The 14,112-nt window shown below is 47.3% G+C and overlaps 1 protein-coding gene across 1 annotated transcript in view; it reads left to right on the top strand.

Annotated features, from left to right (window-relative positions):
- Positions 1 to 1,318: 1,318 nt before the first annotated feature.
- The window catches only part of Tgfbr3 (transforming growth factor beta receptor 3), a 183,279-nt gene continuing 170,485 nt past the window's right edge, over positions 1,319 to 14,112 (top strand). Inside the window, exon 1 of the mRNA XM_036201220.1 lies at positions 1,319 to 1,654. The gene's annotated coding sequence lies outside the window, so the exon portion shown is untranslated. The remainder of the gene's footprint in view (positions 1,655 to 14,112) is intronic.

Consider the following 14,112-nt stretch of genomic DNA (forward strand, 5'->3'; position numbering starts at 1 on the left):
GGAGGCTGGACAGCCTGAGTTCCATGAGACCCACTCAAAGAAGGGAGTAGGGGTGGGGGTGGGAGCCTACCATCAACTCCGCTGTTAAAAGCCTAAGATCCCAGCACTTTAGGAGGAGGTCTAGATTCCCTGATTACCCAGTAGCAGTTAAGACCGGAAACCTGCCTTTGAACCCAGTCACTTGACAGTCATCCCATCTGCTCTAACACCTGTAAGAGTTTCCTGTGAAGTGGCTGGCGACACAATTCATGGGTAAAGGCACTTGCTGCCAAGCCTGAAGAACGACCTAACTTGGATTCCCAGGCCCCACAGAGGGAAGGGAGAAAATTGTCTTCTGAGCCCACACTGGCCAAAGTATATGCGTGTGCACACACACGTAATTGTACAAAGTAAAGTTTACTGCTAAGTAAACATTTTGTTTATTGCTTATAGATAGGGTCTACTGGGGCTAGTTTTGAACTGACCCTTCTGCCTCCATGCTTGGTTTTATACGGTGCTGGGATCAAACCTAGGGCTGTGTGTGTGTGTGTGTGTGTGTGTGTGTGTGTTAGGCAAACAATTTACTATTGGAACTACAGCCCCAATGGACAATTCGCCTTTTAAATGGAAAGCGAAGTGTAAATAAGTATAAAATTTGTGTTGGTGATTGCACTGAGTGCATTCAGATTTTACAGGTGCAGTTCGCGGCACATGCATGCGCTCGCTCTCCTATCCTTTACATCCGGAGGGCCTTGGGGAACCTGCTACGAGGGAAATTAGGTAGCAAGGCAACAACAGCTGAGGAAGGCACGCTGCACAAAGCTGTAGAGAGGAAGACCCTGTCTACACCACCGGAACATATCTTTTGATAACAAGAGTTGGAGACTGGGAGAAAACAAAACCTCACGGGGGCAGAATCAATGTGTGCGCAGGGGTTGCGACGGGGAGCCGGCTTATGTGAGATTTAAAAAATATACATCAAAAACCACGAACCAAATAAAACCCCTATCTTCTCCAGAGAGCCCTGGCAGTTCGAAGGATCCAGGGAAAGGCAGCGAGTCCCGGCAGTGAGCGCCACATACCCGGCACCCCACTCTTGCCCGGGCGAGGGATGCCCACTCGCTACCCCATCCCGGGCCGCGCCGGGTCTTCCTTTCCCTTCTTTCAGCCCCAGCTTTCTCTGCCCGAAGGGAAGCGCAGGCTGGAGCAGGCTCTCTGGGCTCATCCATCAGCAGGAGAGGAGGGGCGGGAGGAGGAGTTTCTAGGCGGCCGAGCCCCCGCGGCTCGCGGCGCCCTTCCCCCCACGCGCTGATTGCTGTGGCTGCGCGCCCGACCCCGCCCGCGCGTGTGCGCGGCCCAGCGAGGGCGCCGCACGGGCCGGATGGGGGTGATCTAGGCTTTCGGGGACGCCGAGCGCCACTTTCCTCCTCCCTGGCAGTGAGAGAGAGAGAGAGAGAAGAGGGGGAAGCGGGCTGCTGTCCTGCCAGGCCACTTTCGCTGCGCTATTCCGCGAGTTCCCGGCAGGAGGTGAAAGTCCCCGGCGGGGTCCGGATGGCGCAGTTGAGCTGCGCCTGCTGAGCTCGCGGCCGCCTGCGTGCGCTGGGCGCGGGGCACTCGCCTGGGCTGCTCCCCAACTTCGCGGCGGACGATCGGTCCGGGACACGCCGCCTGCGAGGTACGTGCGGGCTGGGCGCCTGGTCGCCGGCTGTGCAGGCTGCGCGCTGCGGGCGGGTGCTTGCTTCTCGGGTTTGCTCGGGCCACCGGGGAGCCCGAGCTCGGGACCTGGCTTTGATCCGGCCGGGTTGACGCTGAGCGGAACAGGGATCCGCGGCGGTCCCGGGTGGGCAGCACCAGGGAGGAGTTCCCCACGGCCGCCTTCGCTCTTCCTCTCCTCGGTTTCCTAGTCCAGTGCGGGGCGCACAGGCCACTGTCCTCCCGGCGCGTGACAGCGTGGGTGGGCACTCGACCGTGATGGGTAGCAGAGGCCGCGGCCGCGGGACACGCGCGCTCAAGCCAGTCCCGGGACCTCGCCGGCCGCGCCCTGGCTCCGAGAGTCAGTCCCGAAAACTCCGGGTTAACACAGCCTCACTCCCGCTGATGTTAGAGGCTCTCTCTGTGTCCCAACTTGGTTGGGACAAACTTGGGACTCTTGGATGTTGCTAGAAGAATCCTCTTGCAGAGTTGCGCTTATTAGGGCATTTGTCCCACTTTCTGGCACCCGCATAGAAGTGCAGACAGCCGGCGTGCCAAGCAAGCCCTAACTACCTCGGCAGGGTAGAACCTGGCGGCTTTGGTGTCGGTGCAAACGGCCCCCTGCTCGCTAGCTGTGAACTGGGAGGACTGGGTCCCGCAGGGTAGCTTTGATGTTGGAGGAGTGCACAGAGGTCCCGGACGAGGACCGCGCTGAGCGGTGCACAGGTGCTAGCGCCGCGTGCTGCGCCCTGCGGTGAGGGAGCGTGCGAGTGACAGATTGAGATGGAGAACCAGATCTTTTAAAGTTTCCTTCGCAGAACTGAAAGGCTTGGGAGAAGTTCCCAACATACCAAAAAACATATCGGGATCCTTTAATATCCCCCGGAATGGGCCTTTAGTAGTCGGTTACTTCAGGGAGGACTCAGCTGGTTCTTTTTTTGGGTAATAAAATGGGAGTTGTATTGGTCCCCTACAGTGTGTCCGATACTGTCTCCAGGGCAGCAGTCGGACTTAAGTACAACCCCAACTCTGGTTGAAATTTTGTGATTTTAGTAGACCCATTTTACAGATCGCGAGCTAGACTCTAGCAGCTAGAGGCTAAGTCACTTGCCCAAGGTCATACATAGCTTTCTGTTAGTTTTAACCCAAGAGCTGCCTTGGTCATGGCGGAAAGCGCCAAGTATGGTAAGTTCCATGGCCCTCTATCTTGCCCTGCTTCCTGTTGGAGTTGAATGCATCTTTTGAAACACAGACTAATTATCTGTGATTAATTTAAGTGATCATACACGTACTTTGCAAGGGCCAAAGCCCAGCTCCCCTGAGCCTGGCTCCAAATAATTATAAATAGAACTCTGACTTGTGTTAATCTCCAGTCTTCATTACATTTATTAATCCACCAGACGTTGTTGATCAAGGCCACTAGGCTTCCGTAGGAAACAGCTTGAGGTTGGTGCAGGAGGTAGGGAAATAATTCTTACCCCCTGAAGGGCTATTAAAGAGGACTTGATTTCATGCCATTGTGTCAGGGAGAGGATGTTGCTCTGTTTCTTGATGTTCTCTGCTTTTGGCTTGAATTCTGCATTGTTTAGTGTTTCAAGGTTCCAGCATACTTTTTACTTTTGACATTGTTGTCAACTTTAAAAGTTCCTATTGTGATGGAATATGACCGTCCCACACCAGCTTTGGGTAACTGTTGGGTAAGATGTATACATTAAAAATAAATAAAGTCATCAACTGAGTTTTGAACCCTAGCACTTCAAAAGGCCAACCCCCCTGGGAAATTCATTGTTATTTTCAACATTGGCCAGTAGGGGGAGCACAGCATACTTATTGATGGTCTGCAGGCACCTAAACCTGTTTGTGCTGTATGTAGCATATATCTCAGAAATGGCAAATGTTGTGGCCTTATCTAGCAAAATAACTAAGTTGCTTTCGGAGTTTTCTGTGGAGGAATGGGTTTAATTTCAACTGGTTAAAAGCAGGATGGCCCTGAGATCAGGGCCTGAATGTTAGTGTAAATCCAGAATTTATGGTGACTTGTAGGGTCTCTTTTTTCTTTAGTTTGCTTTCCTTGAGATGTCCGTTTATAAAATTTCATGTTGTTTGAATAATATTTCAGGTTATTTAGGAGAACTGGCAATCCAAAGAGGTCCATTTGTGAATCCTTTTGTAATGACCCCCATTTGTCTCATGTATAAAACTGCATACATGATCTCATTCTTGGGAGGCTGATGAATTCAGTACCATCATCCTCATCTTTCATTAACACCTTCCAGCTTCGGGATAGTGAGAGCTCACTACTCCATGTTCCTTTACACAGCTGTGCATTCTCTAGACGTGTGTGTTTCAATGAAGGTTGAGTTCCCTCAGAACAATGCTTGGGGGTAAAAGGGCTCTGGATGTCAGACTTTGGAATGTCCACACATACATAATGATCTCTTGGGAGAGGTGACCCGAGTCTGAGCATAATTTGGGTGTCACACATACCCGGTACCATAACAGTAGTCCCATACAATGTTTGTAGTGTACTTACATTTTTACTTTGGCTAGTGACATGAGATCAGTGTGAAATTTCCCCCCTGTGGGGCCATATTTGTGCTGAGAAAGTTTTGGATTTTGGATTTTTGGATCAGGATGCTCAACCTTATCCTATCTAAGTACGGGTGTGTTTGGGCAATTATGTCTTACAAAATACGCTTACAAAATATTTAAGAATCTACATGCTTGTAAATCAGTCAAACTGAACTTTTTGTGTTAAAGGTGTTCCATCTTTGTAGTCCCGTTGGCAGGTTTTGTTTCTTGTGTGTCTTGTATTAGAGGTTTAACTTTATATTAATTTAGGGTCAAAGGGATCCTATTTTAAATCATTTTAAAATTTAGCCACTTTTTCTAAGTCTCAGTCCGTATTTAACGTTACAGACTAGCATTTCTTCAGGATCTCCTTTAGGCTTCCATACTTTGATCTAGTTTACAAACGTTTGTCAGCCCCCTGCTCTCTAATCAGCCCATTTCTGGGCTTTGGAGTTGGGTAAATTAGGATAGCATCTTCTGATAGCGCGAGGTCACCATGGTTTGAGGATGCCAAGGCCTTCCAACAGAAAGCAGTTAATTGGCAACACTAGTTTGTCGGAAGGAAACTGTCATCTTCTTCTTAAGACTCAAAGGAGTTAATATTTTCCTTTTGCATACAAACTTAACTTATAAAATCTGCCTGCCTAGAAGTGAAGGGAAGTCCTTGTGGGGTCACTTCCCGCTTCTTTTAGTTTTCAAGTGGTCTTCCAATTCTGGGGGTCATGAATCTAGGAAAGGTTCTGGTTTTATATTTTACACCTAAGGACAGAACAGGTAGAATTTAGAGCTTGACAGGGAAGTGGTAAAGTTACTATTGCACACCCTGCCACCCCAGCCTCCCCCTCCATGTTTTTGTTGTTTTGAATTAACCTCCTTCTTGATAAGTCATGAAATTTCTTTGTGTGTGTGTGTGTGTGTGTGTGTGTGTGTGTGTGTGTGTGTGTGAGTGATCTTGTGTGTTCCTGGCTGCTCTCCCTCAGATGCCAGAAGAGGGTGTTGTATGCCCTGGGACTACAGACATTTGTGAGCTATCATGCGGCTGAGACTGAACGGTGTCCTTTGAAGCTGCCTGTGCTATGTGGCCCCTGCTCCAGCCCCTTTATACCTCATGTTGAAGTGTGTATTTTCTATATTCTCCTTGCTACTGGATGTAAATTTATGATGGTTACATTATTGGTTAATAGAGGGCAGCCTTTCCTCCCCAGGCACTGTTTTTAATAAGGACTTTCATAGCTATTTCAGTCAGTTTCTTATTTCCTTATACTTTCAAACATTGATTTGTTTTTCGCATTCAAAAACCTTAACTATTTTTTTGAAGTTTACATAACTGGTTAGGTTCATGTTTCTAGAGATCTTTAACACAAAAGTAATTTTTCACTTTCATTAGGAGTGTGGACAGTTAGGAATATGAGAATGAATCTAGGTTATGTGAAAACCAATTACTGTTAGCACTGTTATTATTATGTTGAGGTGCTGGGGTTTGGGGTCTTATGCATTTGTGGCAAGCACTCTGGGCTGCATCCCCACCCACAAAGTTAAGGAACATCAGTGAGTAACAGCTTCCCGGGAGAGTCCCTGTCAGCTTCCCGGGAGAGTCCCTGTCAGTGGAAGCAAGTGCAGTGGATGGCAGTGAGTTCTCTGGTTTCCCTGTCTTCAGACCTAAGTGTGAGATGATAGCAGGTGCTTCTTTGTAGCATTTTGTAAAAACAAACTTCTGTTAATTTGTTCAGTTTCTAGTCAGGCTGACATAAACCAACTACTTGTGCAGAAAGGATCCTGATCCATTTTCTGGGCTCTGTCCATCTCAAGCCTTCTTGTCTTTATAGCATCTGGAATGGCATGTTTCCTTAAGTGACTTGTTTGCTCTGTTTACAAAGTTCTTGCTGAAGACTCACCATGGATTTCCAAGCACACCCCCTCTCCACCTTAGGGACCCGTTATTTGGATCTCCAGCTCTTTCAACCAAGAGTGTAATTATTCTGGTTTTGATGCGGTATTCATATAAATCCTGCCTGAGGCTACTCTTGTTTGGACCGTGTTCTGTGTTTTTCTCCTTCATTTCTTCAGGATAAAGATGGAGGCTTAAATAGGCTAACAACTACTTATGAGGTGTGGGGACTGTATTTAAGAAGAGCCTGGACTAGATCCCCAGAACTAGGTCTTTATGCTATCCTACTGTATCGGCTGATGAAAATTATCATATGGTGTGTGTGTGTGCGTGCGTGTGTGTGTGTGTGTGTGTGTGTGTGTGTGTGTGTGGTCTGCTGTTTGTATCAGCAATTCCTTTGTGTTGACACAGTTCCTTTGTGTTAACACAGTTCCTTTGTGTTAGCCAAGCTTGGTGGTGTATGCCTATAACTCCAACCCTTGGGAGATAGAGGCAGGAGAATCAGGAGTTCAAGATTAACTTAAAATCCACAATGAGTTTGAGGCCAGCTAGCTACCTAGACCCTGTCTCAAAAAACAAAAACCCAAAACAAACAAACAAATTTTCCCCCAAATAAAAACAATAGTAAAAAAACTTCTCCCAAACTTGGGAAAAGGACTCTAGAGTAATGTGTAAAGATGAGCAAGTTTCATTTTTATTTAAAATTTAATGTCTAATTGTCACCAGAATAATCCTTTAGATTAAATCAGAAATACTGGATTTCTCTTCAAGACTTTAAGAAAAGATAATAAAGGAATGTCTATTACCCCTGCCTCTTGGGAGTCAGAGGGACTCTGAGTGAGGAGGGCCTGCAGAGCTGGGTACTGTTTACACGGAGAGAGACACCTGTTTTTCTGTCCCTCCAAACACATAATTCATTTCTCTGGTATATGTCGAAGGTCAGGTTTTTGTATAAAATCACAGAAGGACTGTTTGTGAAACATATTTCCCTTGATTAGTTCCTAGAAAAAAACAACCACCCCCAAACCTCTTTAGAAAACGGCGTGGGAAGGGGGTCCTTGGACCTTTCTTGTCGATCGATTGTCCTGCGAGCTGAAATGCTTCTTGCACCAAATGGCCGGGTGGAGGGTCTGGCAGAAGGCTGGATTTCCGTTTTCATGCTTTGGCTTTTTTCATGGAAACTTGATGAATACTCAATTCCATTTGGTGTGTGAAGAGTCCCTCTGGGTTGTGTCCCCCGGTTAGCATCTTTAGCAGTTTATGTGTTTTGACAGTATGATGTTGGCCTTGGATACGACACCATGCTGGTGGCTGTTTGCAAATTTCACTTCATAATTATCTAACTGTGCAATAATTGCCGGAGCAGAATATGACTTTTTTCCCCTTTCACATTGGGAAGGTTATTTGAGGTTAGACACTTTGACACAAAGCCTAAATAAATATCATTGTGCGATCCTCACTCTGTTATTTTGTGGCTTTTATTCTTTTAAAACGAAACACACTCAAACACAAAGCCTTCTTAGTATCCAGAAAGGGCATGCGCCTCTTTCTCCTGCATGACTTTGTACAGTGGGCCTGACAAATTCAGTTTGACTACGAGGGAAAGCACCACTGAGTCATCATGTGTGATGAGCATCGGTGCAGTATCAGGTCTTCCCTGTGTGTGTGTGTGTGTGTGTGGGGGGCTCATCTTCTGAAGGGGCTTCTTGACTGTCCAGGGTCTACTTGGTTCTGCCAGGGCCTCTCTGGCCAGACGTTCATCTTCACTTTTCTCTCTTCTTTTTTTTGTTTCAGTTTTATGACTTTAGAGAGAGGATTATATGTCATATATTCTTAACATACCATATGAACTGTGAATACTGAATGAGTAACCTCCCGTTTGGGGACAAGACGGTGGCATCCCTGTCTTGGTTTCTAATCCTTCCTACTCGTTATTAACTACAGTTGCAGCCGGGACATTGGATTCATGGTATTTTCCACAGCAGCCCAGGAAGGATGGACCTATGTGCTGTATTTCAGTTTGTGGCATCTGTGTTTCCTTTGTTAGAGTGTCTGTTCACAGTTTTAGTTTTATGCAGTGTGTGGGCTTAAAGAGATTTCCTTTAGAAGGAGTTCTGCTAAGTTCTTGAAAACGCCTCCAGAAAGTGTCTCAGGTAGATAACCATGCTGAGTAGGGTTCGAACGGGGGCTAGCTGAACTCAGAGCAGGATTCTTTGGAGTTTAACTGGCCTGGGAGGCTGGGAAAGGGAGCGGTGTCTCTCCTGTGGGAGACCTGGAGAAAGCTTTGCTCTTGTGTCACAGGATAGGATCGATGGGAAGTCTCAGGAGGTGTGCAGGGAGGAGGTGCAGGGCTTGCTAAGGTTGAGGCTGCAGGGGGAAACTCTTAGGATCCCAGAGATGAGCCTGTTCTCCAAAAGCCAGTCTGGCTCCAATTATGTAACTCACACAAGCGCGCACGCACGCACGCAGAAACGGTTATCTGGTAGTGGGGCTGCCATTTTGCAGTGGGAAAGGACAAAGGAGCATCACCACATTCCTTAAGGAATCTGCTGGGTTTTCTGTTGTCTTTCTGATGCTTCTCAAGTGCTCTGTGTCAGAAATCAGAAACAATTTTAGGATCGATTTTTGGTTCCTGTGTTTCTTAGAGACCAGAAGAGCAAGCAGCTAGGCAGCTTTCAGTGGTGCTAAGGGGCCAGGGGTTCTGGTACCCGGCTGGTGTGTTTGGTGAAGTTTTTACCTGCCTTCACAGTGCCAGAGTAGGGTACAAGGTACCCCAGTGTTTCCTCACGCTTTCCCACATGCTTTCCTGTGTCTAGGCTGAGTGGTATTCTAGAAGCTGGGGGAGGAAATGTAGGACCCAAGAGTGAGAAGATGATGGAGGAAAGATGTGTAAGTAGCTGGATGAAGTACATGAGCACATTTATTTTCTTTCTTTCTTTCTTTCTTTCTTTCTTTCTTTCTCTCTCTCTCTCTCTCTCTCTCTCTCTCTCTCTCTCTCTCTCTCTCCTTTCCTCCCTCCCTCCCTTCCTTCCTGAACACAGGGTCTCACGTTTCTCAGGCTGGCCTCACACTGTAGCAGAGGATGACCAGGTGTTGGGATTACAGGTGTGTGCCACCGTGCTTGGTTTATGCATTGCTGGGGTTTGAACCCAGGGCTTTGTGTTAGGCAAGCACTCTACCAACTGAGCTACAACCTGAGCCCAGCTGCTAGCCCTTTTGAAGTGCCTGCTGCTGGTTGCAGGATTAGTGGATTCAGGAGACCCAAGTGGCTAAGAAACCTCCTTTCTATTCCAGTGGGTCACACCCAGATGTTTCTCATCTATCACCTTCCCAACCTGCTGCTTGGTTCTGCTCTTCTCTCCATGTTCTGTTCCTGTGGTTTTCTCAGAGCTAGCTCTCCTGTCTTCTCTGAGTCCCTGGCTGACCTCTCTGCAGGCTTCCCTTTCAGTAGTGAGTCCCCATGTGTTGGCATCGGTGTTCTGGGCTCACAGTTTGGAGGGCCTCATTCAGAGCTGGCGCTGTTCTTTGGGCCTGTGGTCAGGCAGCAAATGTGGTGGGGAGGTAGGACAGAGCGAAATGACCCACCTCATGTCTAGGCAAGAAAAAAGGCTGGGGTCTCACCACCTGGTGGGGGGGCTGCCCTCAGTGCCTAAAGGCCTCTCGCTAGGCCCCGCCCCCTGAAGGTTTTACCACTCCTCAGGGTGCTCCATGGGGAACCACGCCTTTAATAAATGGGCCTTTTGGGGGAACATTCTGTTCCTCCAAGTAGCTGAAGCATACTTCTTGTGGGTCCTTACTCAAAACAGAGAAACAAGCGAAAGACTCCCATGCATGCCCCCATCCCCCCAATATACAGCTGTATGTCCTGCTTATGCTCCGTCTCCAGGCCTCCTAGGGCAGGAATCCGCACATTTGTATCCCTGTATCAGAAGCAGTGGTTGGTGTGGAGCAAGCCCTTCAGAACTATGGTGTTTGTTGAGTGAATAAATTAACTAGGGGAAGCAGACTGTTGGCATTTTGGGTAGCTCCAGTTCAGCACACACTCAGCGATCTGTTCTGCTGGGAGATGGAGCCCCCCCCACAGAGCATTCACAGCCCCACTGAAGACACCTCAGGCTGGAACACTGTGGTTTGGGGCGATTCCCGGTTCGCCCCGGCAGGCACAGGCTGTGGTTTCACTCTGCTTGTGGTTGTCCTTTAACTCATCCTGCTAAAAAAAAAAAAAGAAAAATAAACACAGCGGCAGAGGAAGGGGCTCAGGGAGAGGGTGGGCAGAGCCAAAGGCAGAACCTCGTGTGGCCCTGACATCCTCCTTTGGCTCTGAGCTCATCCTGTTGGCAGTTCACTGAACCTTCCAGATTTGCCCTGCTTGGGGCCCGTGCTACAATAGCCTGGAGACTGCCAGGCCTCATGTCTCAGGAGTAAGTGTTCTTTTCTTTTTCTTCTTTTGTTCTATTTTCTTTGAAAAGAAATGTTCCACTTCAGGCAAGAAGGACAAAGGAGGAAATTAAATTACCATTAATATTATTATTTGAGATGGTCTCATGTAGTCCAGGCTGAACTCAAACTCAAGACCCTCCCTGCATCTCCTTCTTGCATACTGGGATTACAGGCGTGCGCACCATTATAACCAGTTTTTACCACCTTAATAATTTTTTTAAAGATTATTTTTTATTATGCTTTATTTATGTGTGCATGCATGTGCACATGTGTGTGTGTGGGGGTGGTGGTCAGAAAACAACTTTGTAGAAGTTGATTTTCTCCTTCTATCAAGGGGCCCTGGGATCAAACTCAGGTTGTCAGGCTAGGCAGTAAGCATCCTTTCCCACTGAGCCATCTCACCTGCCCCCATCTTTAATTTGAAGTGAAATTTTAACCCTTGTCAGATTGGTGGACTGTGCCTGAGGCTACTTCTTGCTTCTGTCTGTGACGCCAGTGAGATGTGGAGACTTCAGAGACCACCCTGCAACACCACAGTAGCTTACACCTAAGGCCCAGGAATGTCTTCTTTGTCTATTGAGATAACATCGATTTGGTCCCACAGGGCTCTCCTCCTCATGACAGGAAGTTCAAGGCTTTGGAGGAAGTCACTGGCCGCCATAAAGCCAGCAGTGTGATTGAACCCCGGGAATAAGGATGATCAGATTAGAAATAAACTGATATATGATATCCTGTACATCAATATATTTCATATCATATGTGATATGAAATAAAACGATAATGCTACTAGTGAGTAGTTGAAAGGGTCCTGGGCACCGTTTCCTAACCCTGGCTCTAGCCCTAACCCTTTCTAGGTATTCTGTACTTACATTTTATTTATTTACTTATTTCCTCAAACAGCCCCAGGAGGGAGATAGAGTCATCACCAGGTTTGGGGGTTTAAGGAAGCTGAACCCTGGTCACCAGGGGTGGAGGGGACCACACGTTCTGCTACGCTGTACTGTGGTCTGCTTCAAGAACACATGCGTGGTCTCAGCTCCGGGCCTTTGCACCTGCTACTCCGGCCACCTGGTATGCATTTCCTTGTCACAGAGTTTTTCTCTCCTCTGCTTAAATGTCACCTCTCCTGGATGGTCTCTCCTGACCTGTCTAAAACAAACTCAGCACGTCTTTAACCTGCTCTAGTTTCCTTTCATAGACATTGTTTCCTGTTCCCCACTGGAAGGCAGATTCCTTGACAACAAGGAGGAGCTTACCTCACTAACCCGTGTTTAGCTCCTTGGAGCCAGCCTACAACACAAGATAGTTACTTCTAAATGTTTGTTGAGCTAGTGAATGAGGCAACCTGTAACTACTTTGCTATGCTGATTTCAAAACAAAGTAACCTGTCTCTGAGCTAATGAGTGAAGCAACACATAACTACTTTGCTATGCTGATTTCAAAACAAAGTAACCTGTCACTGTGTCAGCCCTCATCAGCTAGGAACTGTCCTGTGTCCCTGACCAATGTCCACAGTGATATAGGAACCTGCACGGCCTTTTCTTTTCTTTTTCTATTTTTTTCTTCGTTGTTAAATGTTTCTGGCAGAGCTCCTGTTTATAGTGGCTAAGAGCATGGGCTGTGGAATTAGGTAGACTTGGGCTCACATCCTGGTCCAGGGTTTCTTAGCTGGTGACCTTGAGGTTGCTTAGCAACTTAAAGGAAGCATCCATCTCTGTGGGTGGTTGAGAGAATTGAATGAGAGATTGTGAAACATACAGTAGGTGCTCTGTAGTTAGTCACTGAGATGCTGTATGGGGTCAGAGAAGAAACCCACGTGCGAGATTCTCATAGGAAGGGGCTAAGGCATAGACTTTTGAACAGTCATAGCTGTTAGAAAGCAGTCTGAGAGGAAGTAGAGGGCCAGTCATGGAACCTTCTGAATTCTTGGTTTGCCTGTCTGTGAGAGACTTCAGTGGGTATGATCCATCTCTAACACTTGGCTTCAAGTAGGTAACAAGGAACCCAGGACACACGGCATCAAGGCTGGCTGGGATTAATCGTGCATGGTTTTTAGACCGAGGAGAGGGGAATGATAGAGTTCTTAGACTTTGAAGACTAGCATAAAACGGCAGGTTTGAACTTTAAAAAAGCAAATTTGAAATCTGTATCTATCTATATTTAATAAAAATAAACAAAATGAGCAGATCTGACAGAAGTTGGATTTGGATGCTCGTGTTGCTGGGAGCATGCTGCATTTTTGTTCACGCAGGCTCTAGATAACAGGTAGTGAGCACAGCATCCGTGTCTCTCTGCCACTGTGCTGTGAGGTTGTTTGCTTTCCTTGGACAGTTGGTTGTCCTGCTACCTCTGTACAGAGAGGTGTTTGAAACTTCCCCAAGAATGCATGGGACTTTTCTGTAAGGGACTCCGTCAGCTGCCAGTCATGTCATATGATGACGACTGGATGGGGCGGAGGGGGGTAATAGAAGAAAAGATTTTTTTATTTAATCTATTCATATTAGAGATGAAGAAAGTTAAGGCCCAGAATGCCTTGTTCTTGCCTCCTGCCCTCTTGAGTGTTGTCAGGTTCTTTCTCGTATCTACCTCTTGTTTGCTTGCCATTCGTTACTGGAAATGTTCTAACAAGTTCCCGGCCTTCCATAAACTTCCTATTGTAATGGATATAATAGTGTCATTTTCATAGTGCTAATGATCTAGCCCAGGGTCTTAAGCATGTTTCAGGCCTGGGCCTCACCACTGAGCTAATCTCTTGTGCTGGTTAGTTTCAGTTCAACTTGATACAGACTGGAGTCACCCAGTATCACAGTCAGTGACTATTGCCGTGAAGAGACACCGTGACCAAGGCAATTCTTAGAATCATAGTGGGAGCATGGTAGTACACATGGTGCTGGAGCAGTAGCTGAGAGCTTTACCCTGATCCACAGGCCAAGAGAGAGATAAAGAGAGAAAGCCTGGGCCTGATGGGCTTTTGAAACCTCAAAGGTTTTAAAGAAACCTCCAAGTAACACACTTCCTCCAACAAGACCACACCCTTAATCCTTCTAATTTTTAAACAGTGCCATGCCCTGATGACTAAGCATTCAAATATATGAGACTTTGGGGGCCATTCTTATTCAAACCTCCACACCTGGGAAGAACCTCAGGTAAATAACTGCCTGTCAGATTGGCCTGGGGGCATGTATGTCTGTGGGGCTCTTTCTTGGTTGACATGGATGTGGAAGGGACTGAGACTGGTGCCATCCCTAAGCAGGTAGGCCTGGATTGTATAAGAGAGCAGGCGGAGGAAGCCATGGAGAGCAAGGCAGTAAGCAGCGTGCCTTCATGGTTTCTGCTTCCAATTGCTGCACAGAGCTCCGGCCTCGGCTTCCTTCAGTGATTCAGGACTGTAACCTGAAAGTCAAATAAACCTTTTCCTCCCGAGGTTGCTGTTAGTCAGCGTTTTATCTCAGCAGAAGAAAAACTGGAGCAGCCACTGCTGTCTCAGCTTATCAATGGCTCGTGCTTGCTAGACCCTGGGGAATGGGAATTACAGGCGAGGG

Source organism: Onychomys torridus, chromosome 10, assembly GCF_903995425.1.
Source record: "Onychomys torridus chromosome 10, mOncTor1.1, whole genome shotgun sequence".
In the NCBI taxonomy this organism is placed as follows: domain Eukaryota; kingdom Metazoa; phylum Chordata; class Mammalia; order Rodentia; family Cricetidae; genus Onychomys; species Onychomys torridus.